Here is a 17057-nt window from a genome sequence, read left to right as displayed (position 1 = left end):
AGTACTCCATTTCACTTACTGGGTCTCATACACAAAGCTCAGGCATTTGATTTTCTAACACAGCAAAATATTGTTCAAAAATATTAAACATTTCCATTGCCATTTTAAATAAAAATTATTCACTTTAGTTTTTGGCAACTATTTAAAAATGTGTATAAATACTATATTTAAACAAAACCTGAGGAGGTCTGAGGAGTCTGAGGAGTCAAATAGCGGGCAATGCCCCATAAGCTGAGGAGCTGCTGTTTCTTATATAACGTGTTGTGTGTTAAGGTTATTTCCTTTGTCTTTAGGGGGAAGACTATGAGATCTCTCTTTCCTTGGAGCCCTTCTCCGTTTAGAGTATTTAAAGTACCACACAATTATTTTACGAAGAGTGATTGTAACAGCCATTCCCTTTGTGACAAAGGATTAAAATGATAATGTACAGTGCATATCACAAAGAAATATCAAACTGTATTTTCACTCTGTTTTACAAAATGAAGGTTGCTTTAGATCAGTTCACCTATTACATTTTTAAACATATTTCATTTCAAACAAACTAATTAATTGTCCCTCTTAAAATGATTCTCAGCAAGTATTTAATTTACTACTGAACAGTAATTAAAATTCTTTAAATGAAAGGTGTTTGATCATCCTATCTAGTTTGAAGTTCTCTAGAAGGCTCTAACATTTCTTGACCTATGTGAACCTCAATTTGGAATTTCAAGATAAAGTGCTAAATTACATGGAATACATATATAATAAATACAGAGCTAATTTTTTTTTTCATTTAAGCAAATTCCCTTTTACCTTTAGGGCAATTTCAAATATACTTTATACCTCCTTTTTCATGTCAAAATGTTTGTTTTTCCTAGCACAATATAAGTTGATAGATATAGGTACAATTACACTGTTCATTCAATCTAGGGATACTGATATATGGAGGTACATGTAGTCCAGGAATTAAAGATTAAGTCATGTGATTAAATCTCCAGGAATAAGTCCAACCAAAACTGGCAACTCTAAATGCAGGTTATGTTTTAAATCCTTTTATATGAAACACACCCACCTCCATTTTGTGATCAAATACTTTTCTCCCCAGACTGCTGAATATTCATAGATACTAAGGTCAGAAAGGACCATTATGATCATCTAATCCGACCTCCTGCACAACGCAGGCCACAGAATCTCACCCACCCCACTCCTGCGAAAAACCTCTCACCTATGTCCGAGCTATTGAAGTCCTCAAATCGCGGTTTAAAGACTTCAAGGAGCAGAGAATCCTCCAGCAAGTGACCCGTGCCCCATGCTACAGAGGAAGGCAAAAAACCTCCAGGGTCTCTTCTAATCTGCCCTGGGTGAAAATTCCTTACCGACCCCAAATATGGCGATCAGCTAAACCCTGAGCATATGGGCAAGATTCACCAGCCAGATACTACGGAAAATTCTTTCCTGGGTAACTCAGATCCCACCCCATCTAATATCCCATCACAGGCCATTAGGCCTATTTACCATGAATATTTAAAGATCAATTAATTACCAAAATCATGTTATTCCATCATACTAAATGACCCTTTTATTTAAAAATAGCTTTCTAAACATTTTACACATTTTCACCCTGGCATATTATGAACATCTTCAGAAATAAGATGTATTTTCCCCCTCTCCTCAGCAAAAATCATTGTTAAGGTACAGAGGTTGTCAGTTACTATGTCTGCTCAGATCTCACACTGTAAATTAACATGATTTTTTTAAAAACACAATATTACTGCTTTAAGTTATCAATAAACAGTTATTTTAGGATTTTCCATGTCAGCATGTAGACTTCATATGAAAACATCTCTTTTTTAGCCATATATTTCAGGATATCTAAAGATCTTTTTTATTCTTGGAATCTCTAAATTGTGCCATGAGAAAATCGATATTCAGTATTAACCATCAAAGATAAGATCAATTTGATTTTTTTTAAAAACTCTTCAAGCTTCTGCAGTATTTTTGAAAAATAAAAACAAAGCCCTATGTTTAATGCTTTCCATGACTATACAAAGCTGAAAATCCTCAGATTTAATCTACACTGTAGTGTTAGAAACTACTGATCTGCTTCACACAAAATCAATCAATTCAATACAACTTCAAAAGGCAGTTTTCTGGCTTATCTACTGCCTCTCCAGGCTAAGAATGAGAAGGCTAGAAAATACAGCTGGTTAACAGCACCAAATTGTTGGAATACCTTCATGGCAATTATCCTGTCATGAACTATGAAGATACAGTGGACACCATAGTCATGTTTTGCATAAGACATTTAGCTCCTGTGAAATGCTGAGTGCTCCAATAGCCTGATCCTGCACATCTTGAATTTAAAGGTAAAACACATGCTATCTTTAATGTCCTCAATTAAGTCAATTTGAGTTGATTGCCTTCAGCCCTTTAGAGGAAGAGCTCAGCATCTTGCAGGATCAAGGCTTTTAAAAAATTATTTAATCATTGGCTTATGTAAGTGTAAAGGACTGTTGGCTCCTTACTGAAACTTAGTTCAGGTTTTTAGTTGGCCGTATCCCAGGACCAAAGGAAAGGGGACATGCTTATGAGAAATCAAGATCCTGAGACTTACAGTCCCCAGGGTCAATGGGGAGAGGCCAATGCTCCTGGTTAGCCTGACTGACAGGGAGGGCAGGCCAATGAGGGAGTCAGGAGCATGTGGCCCTGTCCTCCATGTAAGCTGGAGCTGCCTGAGCCCGAGAAGAGCAGAAGAGCAGCCAGAACCAGAGGGGCCAAAGAAACAGCCCAGAGAGGAGAGCCACAGCAGCCAGGACCAGAGCAGCAGCCCAGAGAGCAGAGCTGAGCTGGAGGCAGAACAGCAGCAGGCCCGAGGCAGAGTGAGGCTGGAGCAACCCAGAGCCGAGTGCAGTGTACAGATGGGAAGAGAGTGGGGGGACCCTGGGCAGGGAGCCCAGCACAAGGAGACGCCACGAGACAAGAGGTCTTGCAGGCCAGACTTGGAGGGGGATTATATCCCCAACAGGAGAGCCTAGAATCTGAAGGTGTATGGCCACTACCAGACCAAGTGTCTGACCTGCGGTATCACTGCAGTGCAGACAGGGCCACTGAAGAAGGCCTGCGACGTGTGAGAAACAAACTGTGAAGTTTCGTTGAGTTCCAGGGACTGCCGTTTGTGGTGTCCCCATCCCCACAAAGCAGGGTTACTTGTTGTTCCCTTTAGCCTTTCCAATTTTTTTCCTAATTTTATTATTAGCTGCTGTTTAATAATGGTGTATTTGCTTTGAACTATATGTAGTGATCAGTGAGTCAGGAAAGTTTCCGGAGTGGGAGGTCAAATCCCGCAGGAATCCTGGGCCCAGCCTTGTTGGGGTTACGAGGACTCTGCCACATGGGAGGGAGGAAGGGGAGTCCTCGAGGTCAGGTAGGCTTCTGGGTAAAGGGAGTGGGCGTGAGGACTCAGATCCTTTTGCTAGCCAATTCCACCAGGTTAGCATATAAGCCAGGCAAGTTCCCTACAATTGCAGGACCATTCCCCCGCTTACATAAGGTAATCTATAGAATGGAGGAACAGAAGGAAAGTTGTCAGAGAGAGAAGCCATGTCTATACAGTCAGCGCTGCAGCGGCGCATCTGGTGAAGATGCTCTGTGCTGACGGGAGAGAGCTCTGCTATCGCCATAATAAAACCTCCACGAGTGGCGGAAGCTATGTCTTCAGGAGAAACACTCCCACCAACATAGCGCTGTGCACATGAGCGCTTATGTCGGTGTAATTTATGTCATTCAGGGGGGTTGTTTATTCACACCCCTCAGCGACATAAGTTATGCTGACATAGCCTGTAGTGTAGACATAGCCAGAGAGGAGTCAGAAGAAAGACGAGAGTCTGGTAAATATGCCTAATCTAGCCAGCAGTAAAAATCTTTCTGCACTATTCCAATTATGACACACAACATTCATCGAGAAAACTGTAGATAGCACTTGAACTACAATACATGCATTTTTTCTGAGTTCAGAAGGGCACTTCATATTGAAGTCTATGTTGTCTGTCAACAAAGCCAGGTCAAGGAAAGGAAAACTTGTTGTTGGCTTTGTAAGGCTTCTGGTCAGGGTTCTTGCTGTACTTCATTTTTTAGAAGTACTTTCTACTACAGCACTTTCTCATTATTGCATGACATTTTCACCCTGTCATATTATGAACATCTTCAAAAATAAAATATATATTTTTCTCTCAAGAAGACTGAGTATTTTTTTCCTCAGCAAAAACCACTGAAAAACAAAGTGCAGAGGCAGAGGTTGAAGTTGTCAGTTACTGTATCTGCTCAGCTCTCACACCATAAAATTACCTGTAATGGTTATTGTGTTAACAAGTTTTCCAGCAACTTTAAGTGACCCCTTGGTCATCAGACTCTAAGATAGTTTCATTTTCCTTTGTTTTTTGTTGCATGAGCTGCATCCCAGTTACCTGAATGCACTGACTATTCTCATTTTACTATGCCTTATATTAAGCTCACATGAAATAATAAATACAATACAAAAACTCAAGGGAACAGAGTGACTCTAATTTGACACATGAACAGTTTTCTTGACAAATCAGATTAAAGTTTTAAACCTAATAGAATTAGAATAGAGGGAGTCAGAATTAGAATAGAGTTTTAGAACATATTACAGAAACATTTGCCCTCATCTTCAAGTAATACTTTTCCCATATGTCAATATTTATGGTCTACCAAATAGCTTTGTCCCAATTAATGGAACAGAACAAGAATTTTCTTAATACATTATTTACAAAAAGACATTCAGCTACTAAATCGTCTAGCCTCAAAATGACATTAAGATGGCTAAGTCGGATACTACTGCTCATTTAAAAACTTTCTCCACAGTATTTTTGCAGATCAAAGATTTCATAAAAGAACCTGGCATCTCTGGCTATGAGTACAGAGCAAGCACATGCCATCTATATAATTGCGTACAGTTTTTAATTTCCTGGGGACACCATATCTCTTGGCATACATGCAGAGTTTTTTGGGTTTTCATCAGTCTTTTTACTAACACCCTGCTATATCTCTCAGTCTGCACCTGCTATGCAAGGGATTATAGTGTGCGTATAATGTTGAAATGCTCTGCATATACTGAAGGAAATGGACAATGTACTGGCTGACATATGTCCATTTTTCAAAATGCACACCAATTTCTGTGCTGGTATGACAACGCTGATATATCTTTTTAGTCCTATCTAAAGATGCCCATTCAATTTGGGGTTACCATCAAATACCTACCAAAGACCCAATCCTGCATTCTTGGATCCAGGATCAGTTTTGGCTACACCAAGGAGATGGGATTGAGACAGAAATGGCTAATTTATAGGAATCCCAAGGTGAATGATTATCTGAAAATATTCGTTTTACAAGAACATATAGTATGAGTTGCCATGCCAGAGCAGATCATTGGTTTATCTACTCTAGTCAACTACCTTCACCTGCAGTTCACACCTGGTGTTTTGGATGAATGATTAAAACTCCCATAGTGCTAAATCACAGTGTGAAAAATTCTGTCTCAATCTTCGCATGTGGCCTGAAGTACTAGGGTCAACACCTCTTATAACATTTTTACATAATTAGAATAGCAGATGGTATTCTTGTTCAGAGATATGTCCAACCATTTCTTGTAGCTTTCTAAACCACCTGCCTTAATTTCCTGAGGCAAATGAATTATACATGTGGACAATACATGGTATAAAAATATTTCACTTTAGTCATTTTAAAATGTTGCATTCCATTTTCTGATCTATAACACGATGAAAGGACACAATCACCAAAACACCATTATACTTCTTTCATATCTCCTACTACTGCATACCTTGCCAGACTAAATAATGCCATTCTTTTTAATCTTCTCATATAGGGCATGGTCCAAAGCTGACTGAAGCTCTGATTCGGGCTCAAAACTGTATATGTCCCACCAGGGGTGCTGGAACAATTTGTACAGTGGGGGTGTGGAGAGCCATTGAATCAAACAGTAAATCCTGTATATAATGGAGACCACTTGAAGCCAGGGGGTGCAGCAGCATCCCCAGTTCCAGCACCTATGCGTCCCACCAACAGCACTACAAAAATATGCTCCTTCTTTTAATGACCTTTTTGAGATCTTTTCCATTTCACCTGCTTTCTTTTCAGGCTGAGGAGATCAAAATTGAATACAATACTCAGGAGATGAAATTCTGCCATCCTTACTCCAGCTAAGAGACGAGACTCACTCTGAGAAGACCTATTGAATTCAATAGTATTATACAATAAGTAAGACTACACTCGAGGTGAATAAGGGTGACCAAATCTGACCCAAAGTAAGAGTTATACTTATAGTTTATTGTACTGGGGTGCATCCACACATGCCAGGGCATCCTGGACTTTTAAGATGAGGGGTTGCTGGCAGTTTAAGTCTCTAGACAGGCAACGGGTCAAATGATGAAGCACCATTGCCTACCTGTTGGACACTATATAAAGGAAAGCTTCTGACTCACTCTTGGGAAGATGAAAGTTGTGGTAAGATCAGTATTGCCAATCCTCTGTTTAGTTGGGGCCCTATTGTTCTAGGCACTGTACAGCACCTGGGATGACATGAACCCTGCCCCAGGAAACTTGCAATCTGATTAAAGGTAAGATGCTTCAGTGATCTTAACACACAGTAATTGGGAATAGGATGTGGAAGAATGAGGGTTACAGTACAAAATTATAAGGTTACTCAACCAAGCTACATGCACAGCCTGACCAAACTTCCACAGCAACTGACATCTGAAGTTCCCAAACCAATTTATAATAATCAAGAGGCTTCTTCCATAATGGCAGTGATTTAAATGATTGTTTACACACTACTTATTCATTTTTGCGGTTAATATAGGAAGATGGGGGGGAGGAGGAAGGAAACAGATGATGATTAAATGGGAAATGATCAAGGGATGCTGGAGGACACAGAGATGGTATATAGTGACTGGCTGAGGGCAGGTATGACCAAGAGGCATGAAAGGAGTAGGTAGAAATAAAGATCAGAAGGATAAGCAAAGGACAAGAAATTACTTCTCCATCTTTGTTTACTCAGTTTCCTTGAGTCCCTTTTAGCCACTATTTTGTGACTCTCTGAAAAGTTTATTATACATAAAATGTATGCTTACAAAAGCATGCTGCATTTTTTTCCCGTCAATAGCGTGACAGAGACATAAACTTCAGGAAATCATCACAGAATATTAGACCTGTGGGATGTATGTATCTTCCTCATCATGGAAAGTTACTATTGCTGCACAGACTATAAAAAATGCAGATAAGCATGTGTCTGACAGTAAAATACATGGGGTGTAATCTTAAGGGAGTTCTGCATGCAGATCAACTGAAGGATCAGGCCCAAGATACCAAAAATGGACACCTACAGTGCACCTACAAAGAAATCTTGTACCAAGAGATGCTTATGTGTGCAAGTATCCCTTGTATTTATGAATAGGTAACTGGCTCACACAAAACTTGTTCATATACACGTGTGAGATTATATTTCAGATCTAACCGACACCTCAGTACTTTTACTCTGCCCCTTTGTTACTGCCGTCAGCAGGATATGTAAGCATACAAGAATTTGATTATCTGATGTACTAAAAAAAGCAGAGTTCTTGTACTGTATGGCTACCTCGAAACTTGGAGTTAGGGGTGCAATTTCCAGCTTCAGTAGACATACTCGTATTAACTCTATTCGAGGTAGCATGCTAAAAATAGTAGCGTAGCTGCAGTAGCACCAGCAGCGGAAAGTGCGAGCACAGGCTAGCTGCTCCAAGTATAAACCGTCTAAACCCCTGGGCATGGACTCAGGGTGGCTAGCTACTGCCCATGCTACTGCGCCTACACTGCTATTTTTACTGCGCTAGCTTGGTGAGAATTAGCGGGAGTAAGTCTCACAGTGGGAATCACATTCCAGCTCCAAGTGTAGACAGCCTGAATTTCAGGATCCTGCCTGATCATAAGGCAAAGCAGAAGATGAGAGAAAAGAACATGAGACATATGACACAACTGCAAAGGCACCTGTTGGCCTTTTCATAATGTTTAATTACAGAGTGATGGACACTGAGATATGAAAGAAGCTGCAAATTTTCTCATGTTGTGCCCATGTTTTTTGGGACCTAACATTTTTTCCCACTGTTAAGGGATGACTATTAAAACTGAGCACAACAAAATTACTCATCAGCCTTTTACTGAGGAGCATGCTTCAAGACTAAACTTCATATTCTCATCTGGTACTCTTTTTAATCAGTGTTTGGTAATAGTTGTGAGTTAATTAACATTGGTACTGTTATACAATACACAGGTTGGCAGGGATTTTTAAAATTAAAAAATAGCCCTCCCCCATGAATGATGTCATCTTCTCAGCCCTAAAGACTGTTTTTTAATCTACAGGACAGAAACAATAAGGGCAAGAGCAGCACGTGTTCCCCCATGTTATCTCACCAACGTGGGCCAGTATCCATGCTCACTCATCCTTGCCTTCTCTGATATGACAGCCACCAGGACACCAGTTAAGCATTAAATAGCAATTTCTCATCTTTGTGCCTTTTTCATACTGCACTATATATGTGCCATGATATTTCTCTTCCTGAAAGCCAAGTGTCATCCCTCATCCTGAAACCCAACAGCTCTCATTCTACTCCACCAAATCCCCTCTCAAAAAGCATTTCTTTCTCCCTGTTTTCTACCACTCTTCACTCTTGCACTACTTCATTCTTGTACTCCTTCCCTCTTCTCCTACCTTATCCTCCATTGGAAGACACATCAACATTTATGCATTTCATTTGTTTAAAAACTCTCCTTTCCCTATTCCTCCTTTGTGGGATGTCAACTATAAGTCTTTTTGGGCAGGGTCCATGTCTACCATCTCTGTAAAGAGGCATGCAAAATTATGGCATTATATATAAACATATAATCACTAAATAATTATAACTTGAGTTTGCGATCTAGAGGTAAAAGACTTCAGATCCCATTAAAAATCCAGAAGGCAGTTTTTCTACTGATGTACATAACCAGCTTCTATACTGGGAATTAAAGTTCACAGAGGTGGATGAGGAGGAAGGGAACGATATAGGAATGAAGATATAAGGTTTTTTGTTCTTCAATTTTGAAAAGAAAAAACACTACATTATATTACTTCTATATGGCAGTAAACATACTGTAACATATTTAATTGTGTGATGTAAATTAGGCTTTAGGGTCATATTAGAAAGTGTTAACTGAAACATCTCACTACAACTTTAGCATGTGTGCAGGCCTTTTAAATTGTTATGGGAAATTGCTGCATTCAATTCAGTAGTTTCAACACTGAGTTCCCCTAAGGTTTATTACAGTTTGGCAACACAATGCCAGTTTTACCTAATGCATATAATGCTCCCCACCCAATCTCATACTTCAGCTAGAGAATCTTTCTAGTATGAACAGCATTAAAAGCAAGAAACATTGGATAGATAAACAAGATAATCGTTGAGAGTCTAACAATACCTTAATGGTTTATGCCCTTTGTTAGCTAAAAATTACAGAAATACAAATTTGTTAAAAGATAAAAAGAACAAAAATACTATAATTATAGGGGGTGATAGAGAACAATATAGAAAATAGGTCACTACATAAATCAATTTATCAAACTATAGTGGTGTACATTCTCTTCACTTTCAATACTTAATTCAGTTTTAGAACCCTCATCTCAAAAGAGGATTAGCAGACAAGAAAAAGGTCCAGAGAGGAGCAACAAACAATTTGATACATGGAGGACTGATATAGGAAGTAATTCAAATAGAGGAAAGAGTAAAAAGATTAAGATTATTTAGCTTGAAAAGAGGAGGAAGAGGACACAGGTATTAAGAAGACCTACAAGTTGCTCACATTTAACCTTTCTCATAAGAACAAGAAAGTGAGTAATGATGAAAAAGCAACACTTTCAAAGAGAGATAAGGAAATACTTCTTTAAAGCAACATATAATTGACCTGTAGAACACAATGCCATCGAATAAAATTGAAACAAATCATGTAAGATATGATACAATAATTAGATTTTATAAGTAAGCTTAGCATCCATGGTTATGTTTCCAAAATAAATTACTAGGATTACTAGTTTTTACAGACAGAGCACTTGCTGATGACAGGAATAAATTTCTTTCCATTATATAGGATTGCAAAAAAATAAAAAAGTGCATCATCAGAGTTGTAATACTTCCTGAGAAGCATCAGGATTGACTACTCTTTCAAATAAGTTATCAGACTAGATTAACCATTGGTCTTTTCTGTTACAAGAATTCCTATGTGAATGTTGATGACCATTGCTAATTTCTAAAAAAATAAGAGAAATACTAAAATTATTACATTTTGCAATTGGTATATAATGTGTATACATTTTTAGTGTTAAGAAAGCAAATCAATTTCATCTTTATAATGTATATTACAAGTGCATTAAACTAAAGTCTTAATGCTGAGCACTACAGACAAAACAGAGCGTTTATGAAAAAAAATTAAGAAATCCTTTCATCCACAAGAATGCCACAATTCACATAACTAATCACCCATAAAACCTATTAAAAACACACACTAAGAAAAGCTCAAAAGGCATACAACAGTGATGAAATTTCCACTTCAATGACTGATAAAGTGAGTACGTCAGAAATTAACTGAGCTGGAAAAATGACACTTTGAAGGGGTGCTTAGGATGATCTGTAGCCATGATCTACCATTAGTCAAACTGCTGACTCTTAATTCATGGATATTTCAGGTCATCATATCTAGAAACTAACTTCTTAATAATGGAACTCTGTCTTCTAGCATAGAAACTAGAACGTATGCCTCTCCAAAGTCGTCATTCTGAAGAAAAAATGACCAGTCAGACAAGTAGCTCACACCTTGAAACTTAAGAAAGCCTGTAAGTCCATGATCTAACCCAGGGGTCATCAACCTTTTAGAAGTGGTGTGCAAGTCTTCATTTATTCACTCTCATTTAAGGTTTTGCGTGCCAGTAATACATTTTAAGAAGGTATCTTTCTATAAGTCTATAATATAGAACTAAACTATTGTTGTATGTAAAGTAAATAAGGTTTTAAAAATGTTTAAGAAGCTTCATTTAAAATTGAATTAAAATGCAGATCTTATCAGTTTAGTGTGATCCTTGCCCTTGCTTTTTCTTGCTGAGTTTTCCAATGTCTGGCACGTATTTGCATACTTCAAGCTGCACACAGGCTTCTGAGTGATCAGTTGTTAACCGGCTCCGAGAGGGACAGAGGACAGATTTCATGTGTGAAAATACCTGTTCACACAAGTATGTTGATCCAAATGCTGAAAGCATTGCAAATGCAATTTTCTTCAAATAGTTTAATTTCACTGGAAGGGATGTCCAGCAGGTCAGAATAGAGGCCCCATGATCTCGCTCGGTATCTTCAAGTGCACTCCGTAGATCTCCAAACTTTGATGCCCACAATTCTGAGCTTTTTAACAGAATGAGCTGCATTTCAAAATCTTCAACACCCATCCACTGAAATACAGACAAATGCAAATCGCTTTCATTGAACTTTTCAGGTTTAATTAGAAAAGAAAGCATTGGGCCAAATCGCTGGAAATCTTGAAATCTGTCAGAAAATTCTGATTCCAGTTCTTCAGTGTACATTCTAATCTCAACGTCAAACGCAGTGCGCTGTTCCATGTGGCGTGATAGTGATGTAAGCAGCAAATCGGGACTTAAAAATATCCCAGCACAGTGGCGCTGGAACAATTTTTAAGGTGGGAGTGCTGAGCTGTGCCCCCTCTTGCCCTTGTCTGCACCCCTCACTGCCCCAGGCTGGGGGTGGCTGCAGAGCCCCAGGCCAGCGGCCAGGACCCCAGGCCAGCATCAGAGCCCCCCAGAGCAGTGGCCAGGACCTGGGGCCGGCAGTGGGCTGAGCGGACGGAACCCCGGCTGGCAGGGGGCTGGCGGCTGCTACCCCAGGCCAGCAGCGGAGCCCCCGGGACCGGCAATGGGCTGAGCGGGGCCAGAGGACGGAACCCCAGCTGACAGAGGGCCGGCGGCCGGTGCCCCAGACCAGCAGCAGAGCCCCCTGGACCGGTGGCCAAGACCTGGGCAGTGTGAGTGCCACTGAAAATCAGCTCACGTGCCACCTTCAGCACCCATGCCATAGGTTGCCTATCCCTGATCTTACCCCACATTTCTTAATAACATAAAACACAAAATATTATATGCTCTAAGTATTTTTTTCCCAGCACTAATCTCATGGCTGCGGAACACATTCTCTCTTGTGCTTACCATTGCTACAAGACACAATTAAAAAGGAATGACTTTAAATTTTCTAAAACCCCTCAAATTCACTAAAGGAAAGAATTTACAATAAACACATAATTCAGTATTAACTATCAAATACCCTGCAATCAAGCCCAGACTAGCTCACAAGGATACCAGGAATTTTCATGGGAGCTCCTGACCCCAAATAAGCACAGAGGTTTTGCGGGGTTTGTTTTGGGTTTTATTTTATGTTGATTGTAAATGAGAGGCCTCTCTCTTTAAACCTGACATAAAGAGACTTTCTTCTCCCCTTGGGGAGCTCCTCCAACTGATGTTACTCTTTGATGATTTGAGCACAATCAAGAAAGACCCTTTGGCCATTATTTTCTCATAAAAGCCCTACAAGCAGGCAGAGGGCCTTCAGAGGAAAATAGTGACAACAGCTGCTCACTACACACAGACACACACCCTGCTGAGAAGTGAGAGAGCAAGCAATCCTGGCAGAAGAGTATGGTCCTTTACTCCTGGAAGTAAGCAAGAAGGGTTGAGGACTGCAGCAGTAGGCAAACTGTAGAAAAAGAGCAGCATGCAACAAGATATTGAGTGTGGGAGCATTTGATGCGACTATGATGGATTATTTGATTGATTTTTTGTTCGGGAGTGAACTTGTGTTGGCAAGGATTTGTTTGAGGGGAGTTGATTGAAGGGATTGTGTAGATGAAATCCGATGTTTGTGGGCAGGGGGGATCAACTGATTTTAATTTGGGGCATTCAAGTGAGGATGTGGGAATCTATTTTGTTAACTGAAACACAGGGAGGACTAATGAGGGAGAAAATTGATTGACGGAGGAGTGAAATGACTCATTCTACTGTCAGAGGGTTTGGCCTCCAGGAAATAAAATGAGGGTGAGAGTGTGATCAGAAGAGGTTGGGACAAGAAAGGACGGCAGGATTATTGGAGAAGTCTAGACACACAACGAAAGGACACACAATGAACAAGAAAGAGGTGATATAATCTGTGCTTAATGTAGAACCATAAGAAAAAGGGAAAATACACTGAAAGGAAAAGATACAGCAAATGAAGAAAGTGTGAAGAGAAAAAATGGAGCGAAGGGAAAGAGTGAGGAACAAATTTGGGTTGAAAAAATAAGTCAATGCAGTTTCATTTACTATATTTTAGTTCAAAAAAGTAATGAACTGTGTGTGTGTGTGTTGTGGGGACAGAGAATTATTCAGGGACATACACACATGGAAGTTCATCAAGAGCTCCTAAGCAGAGTAGAATTTAGGAAGGTATCTGCTAAATTTGAAGCCTACCCCATATCTCCAAACTCTCTGACTTCTAGAAGGGACCTCTCTCCGGCTATGACTACACTACGGAGCTTACAGCAGCACAGCTGCACTGAGGCAGCTGAACTGCCGCTGGTGCAGATGCTCTAAGCCAACGGAAGAAAGCTCTCCCATCAACTTAATTACTCCAGTCCCTGTGAGCGGCAGTGGCTACGTCAGCAGGAGCTCTCTTGCTAACATAGTACTGTCCAAACCGGCACTTAGGTCGTTGTAACTTATGCTGCTCAGCAGGGTAGTTTATTCACATCCCTGAGTGACATAACTTATATCGACATAAGATGCAGTGTGTACATAGCCTCAGTCTCCTTATTCCCTTGCCATATCCTCTTGGCCGCTACAAAAGTGGTAGTCTCTCCTACTTTGTCCCCTCCCTAGTTTAAAGTTGTGAGTCGTCCTCCCTTGCAAATAGCTCCAGTACCTGCTTTTGCTGCTGCAGGAAGCTTTGCTAAGCACAAACAAAATGAAACTGACCTGGTTCTGGTCACTTTCAGCGCTGCCAGCAGACTTCTGAAAAGTTTCAGTGAAAATTTATCCTTACAACTGACTAATGATCAGATATCACTCTACTGCAACTTGGAAAAGCTATGAGCAGTAGCAAAGGCACTGAAGTTCTCTACCTGCAGACTCAGTAACATGACACTACATTTTATTCTCTGTTCATATTTTGAAGATTACCTTCCCAGCTTCCCCTTTTCATAATACAATGAAACCTTACAGTCTGTGAAAACTGAGGAAACTCACCCAGGAATGTTTTCTGCTTGCAATAAGCAAATGGTTGAGTGGATTTTTCAAGCCCTGATTATGCCAGAGTCAAATAATGAGGATGCCTGACCCTTCATAATTAATAAGCTCACTGAAATAAAACTATAATAATGGATATAATCTATACAGAAATGGTTATATAGTTTAAATTTAACATCACAAAATTTTGTTTCTTGTAGGGTCCACATGACCCTATTTTCCATCAAAGAATTAATATTTTGGTTGTGTGGAAGACATGACAGATGTGGGAGACCTGGAACAGGACTTTCCTCATTCCAACACTGAGTAATTAGTACAGTGGGCATGGTATGGCATGCTGCCAGATTTATTTATTTTTTTAAAATGCTGATCATTTGGATGTTCTGCAGAATTACTCCTCCTGGGCTAAAACACAACAGAAGAAACATTAAAAGTAGCAAGTGAAAGTAGTGCAATAACATTTGCTTCCCTACCCTCACAACAGGATTAATTAATTTCTCTACAGTGCTTTGGCAATGTAAAGCACTATATAAGTGTTAAATTATATCAGTAATCATTACTAACGCATTCATGTAACCCATGTATCCAAGCTGTGAGAAAATTTGTGCTTCTTTCTCCATCTTCACACCCCCCTCTCTTTCCCTTCTGCCTGCATTGTTTCATTATCTCCTGTCATGACTTCTGCCATCTCCTCTTCTCTGGCATTGTCTCCTTTCATCTGCACAAAAAACAGCCTCCAGGATAATTTTCCTTGCCTGGTGTCATCCCCTTTTAAAATCCCTCTACTAGACACCCCTTCTCCAACCAGGGAACACTGATTAAAATCAAAGCGATAGACGTGATCAGTGATTCAAATCAAGATTTCCTGCTTGCTGATTTAAATCATTAGTCAAATTGGTTATCAATTTGACAAATGTTTTAAATCAGCAAGCAGGAAATCTTGATTTGAATAACTGATTTTTAATCTTGCTTTGCAGTTGTACTTTTAAGTTATTTTTCTAAGAAAGTCTCATTGGTTGGCAAAATTTGGTACTTGCTTTGCTAACCTGGAGGGTACACTTTACCTATACACATTTATTCCTATTCTTCATTTTTACATTTTTTATGATAGAAAATGTAGGATAATTTATTTACTAGACGATAAATTTTTTATTCTTAATGTGCGTCAAGATGCATTTGATGGAAAAGAGATTCCACTCAAAATGCAAAAAACAAATTTTTTTTATTAAATAAAACTACTTAAATGTGTGGGATACATAAGGACATATAATTTTATTAAAATATGTTTTGCATTATAATTAGCTGATTTATTAAACAAATGAAATATTAGCTGTAGTTAATTAACTGAACTGATAGCTTCTAATCCTTCAAGATTTTAGAACCAGCAGATCTCATTCTTTGACACCTCACTTTTATTCATAGTCTGGAAAAGGGAAATAAGCTTTCCTACTTCTCCAATTCTGATCAGTTTCTCAACTTTGAATGAGCTAGTCATTGAACTGAACCAACTGAATAAACTGAAATGAAGAAAATATTTTCTCTGCATCTGCAGAAGAGGTGACTGCCATCAAAAGCTGGTTTAGCAGGCCAACAAACGCTAGTTCAGGTTGCTTACTGTACTGATTACTATTTTTAATTTAAGTTAAATGATTTGTAGTGTTTATAGTAAGTTCAGGCCTTATCAGAGGTTGTTTTAATTTCAAATTTAATTTTAAATGGGTTTATTTTTAAAAAGAAAAAAATTAAAATCTTATTTTTGTTTTAAATTGATTTTTATTCACCATCTTCACTACATGAAGTTTTTATCCTTACCTTCAAAGCTCTGTATAACTTTGCTTCTCCCTACTTATCTGAATTTGCATCACATCTTCTACCTCCAAAATCATGCCAGTCTGCTACCTCACATTCATCTACTTCTCCCTCAGCCTTCTCCATGATTTCTTCTAGAGCAGGGGTTTCCAAACTTGGTTCGCAGCCTGTTCAGGGTAAGCCCCTGGCGGGCCGCGAGACACTTTGTTTACCTGGGTATCTCCAGGTATGGCTGTTCCCAGCTCCCAGTGGCCGCGGATTGCCGTTCCCAGCCAATGAGCGCTGCAGGAAGCAGTGGCCCAACCCATGAACGGCAAACCGCGGCCACTGAGAGCTGTGAAAGGCTGTAACTGCAGACGCTCAGGTACACAAAGCGTCTCGCAGCCCACCAGGGGCTTACCCTGAACAAGCCGCAAACCAAGTTTGGGAACCCTTCTTCTAGAGAGTTTTCTGTCTGAGCTAATTTGCCAGGACACTGTCCTCTTTCAAATCCCTTAAGACTCCCCTTTACTGTGATGCCTTCAGGAAATGAGGCAACACTGAGAAAAAAATAAGTATTTGCTCCTCTATACTGTACACTCACCTTTGCTAAGTAACTACATTATCTTATGGATGTCCCACCATCCTAACTCCTGTATGCTCCCCAACTAAGATACCAGCACTTCATAGCACTGCATTTGATATGACAGTATACACTCCTCAGGGAAAGGACCATATCTTTTCATCTGTACTGTCAGGCATCTAGCATTCTTTTGGACATTGTAAAATAATAATAATTAACATAGCATGCTATTGCTTAGATCAGTTAGTGTTCTCTAGCATACACCGCCATGCTGACCCTGTATTTATTCTGTCTGTTATAGTAATCATCATTTTCCTATATGCATGCTAGATGTCCTCT

At 39.5% G+C, this 17057-nt stretch overlaps 1 protein-coding gene across 36 annotated transcripts in view; it reads right to left on the bottom strand.

Annotated features, from left to right (window-relative positions):
- TENM3 (teneurin transmembrane protein 3) overlaps window positions 1-17057 on the bottom strand; it is a 2220601-nt gene that overhangs the window by 481597 nt on the left and 1721947 nt on the right. The gene's annotated exons all lie outside the window — the stretch shown is intronic.

This window comes from Caretta caretta, chromosome 4 (genome assembly GCF_965140235.1).
Source record: "Caretta caretta isolate rCarCar2 chromosome 4, rCarCar1.hap1, whole genome shotgun sequence".
Lineage (NCBI taxonomy): Eukaryota > Metazoa > Chordata > Testudines > Cheloniidae > Caretta > Caretta caretta.
Note: the sequence above shows the minus strand (reverse complement) of the source record. Positions and strands in the feature narration are given on the sequence as shown.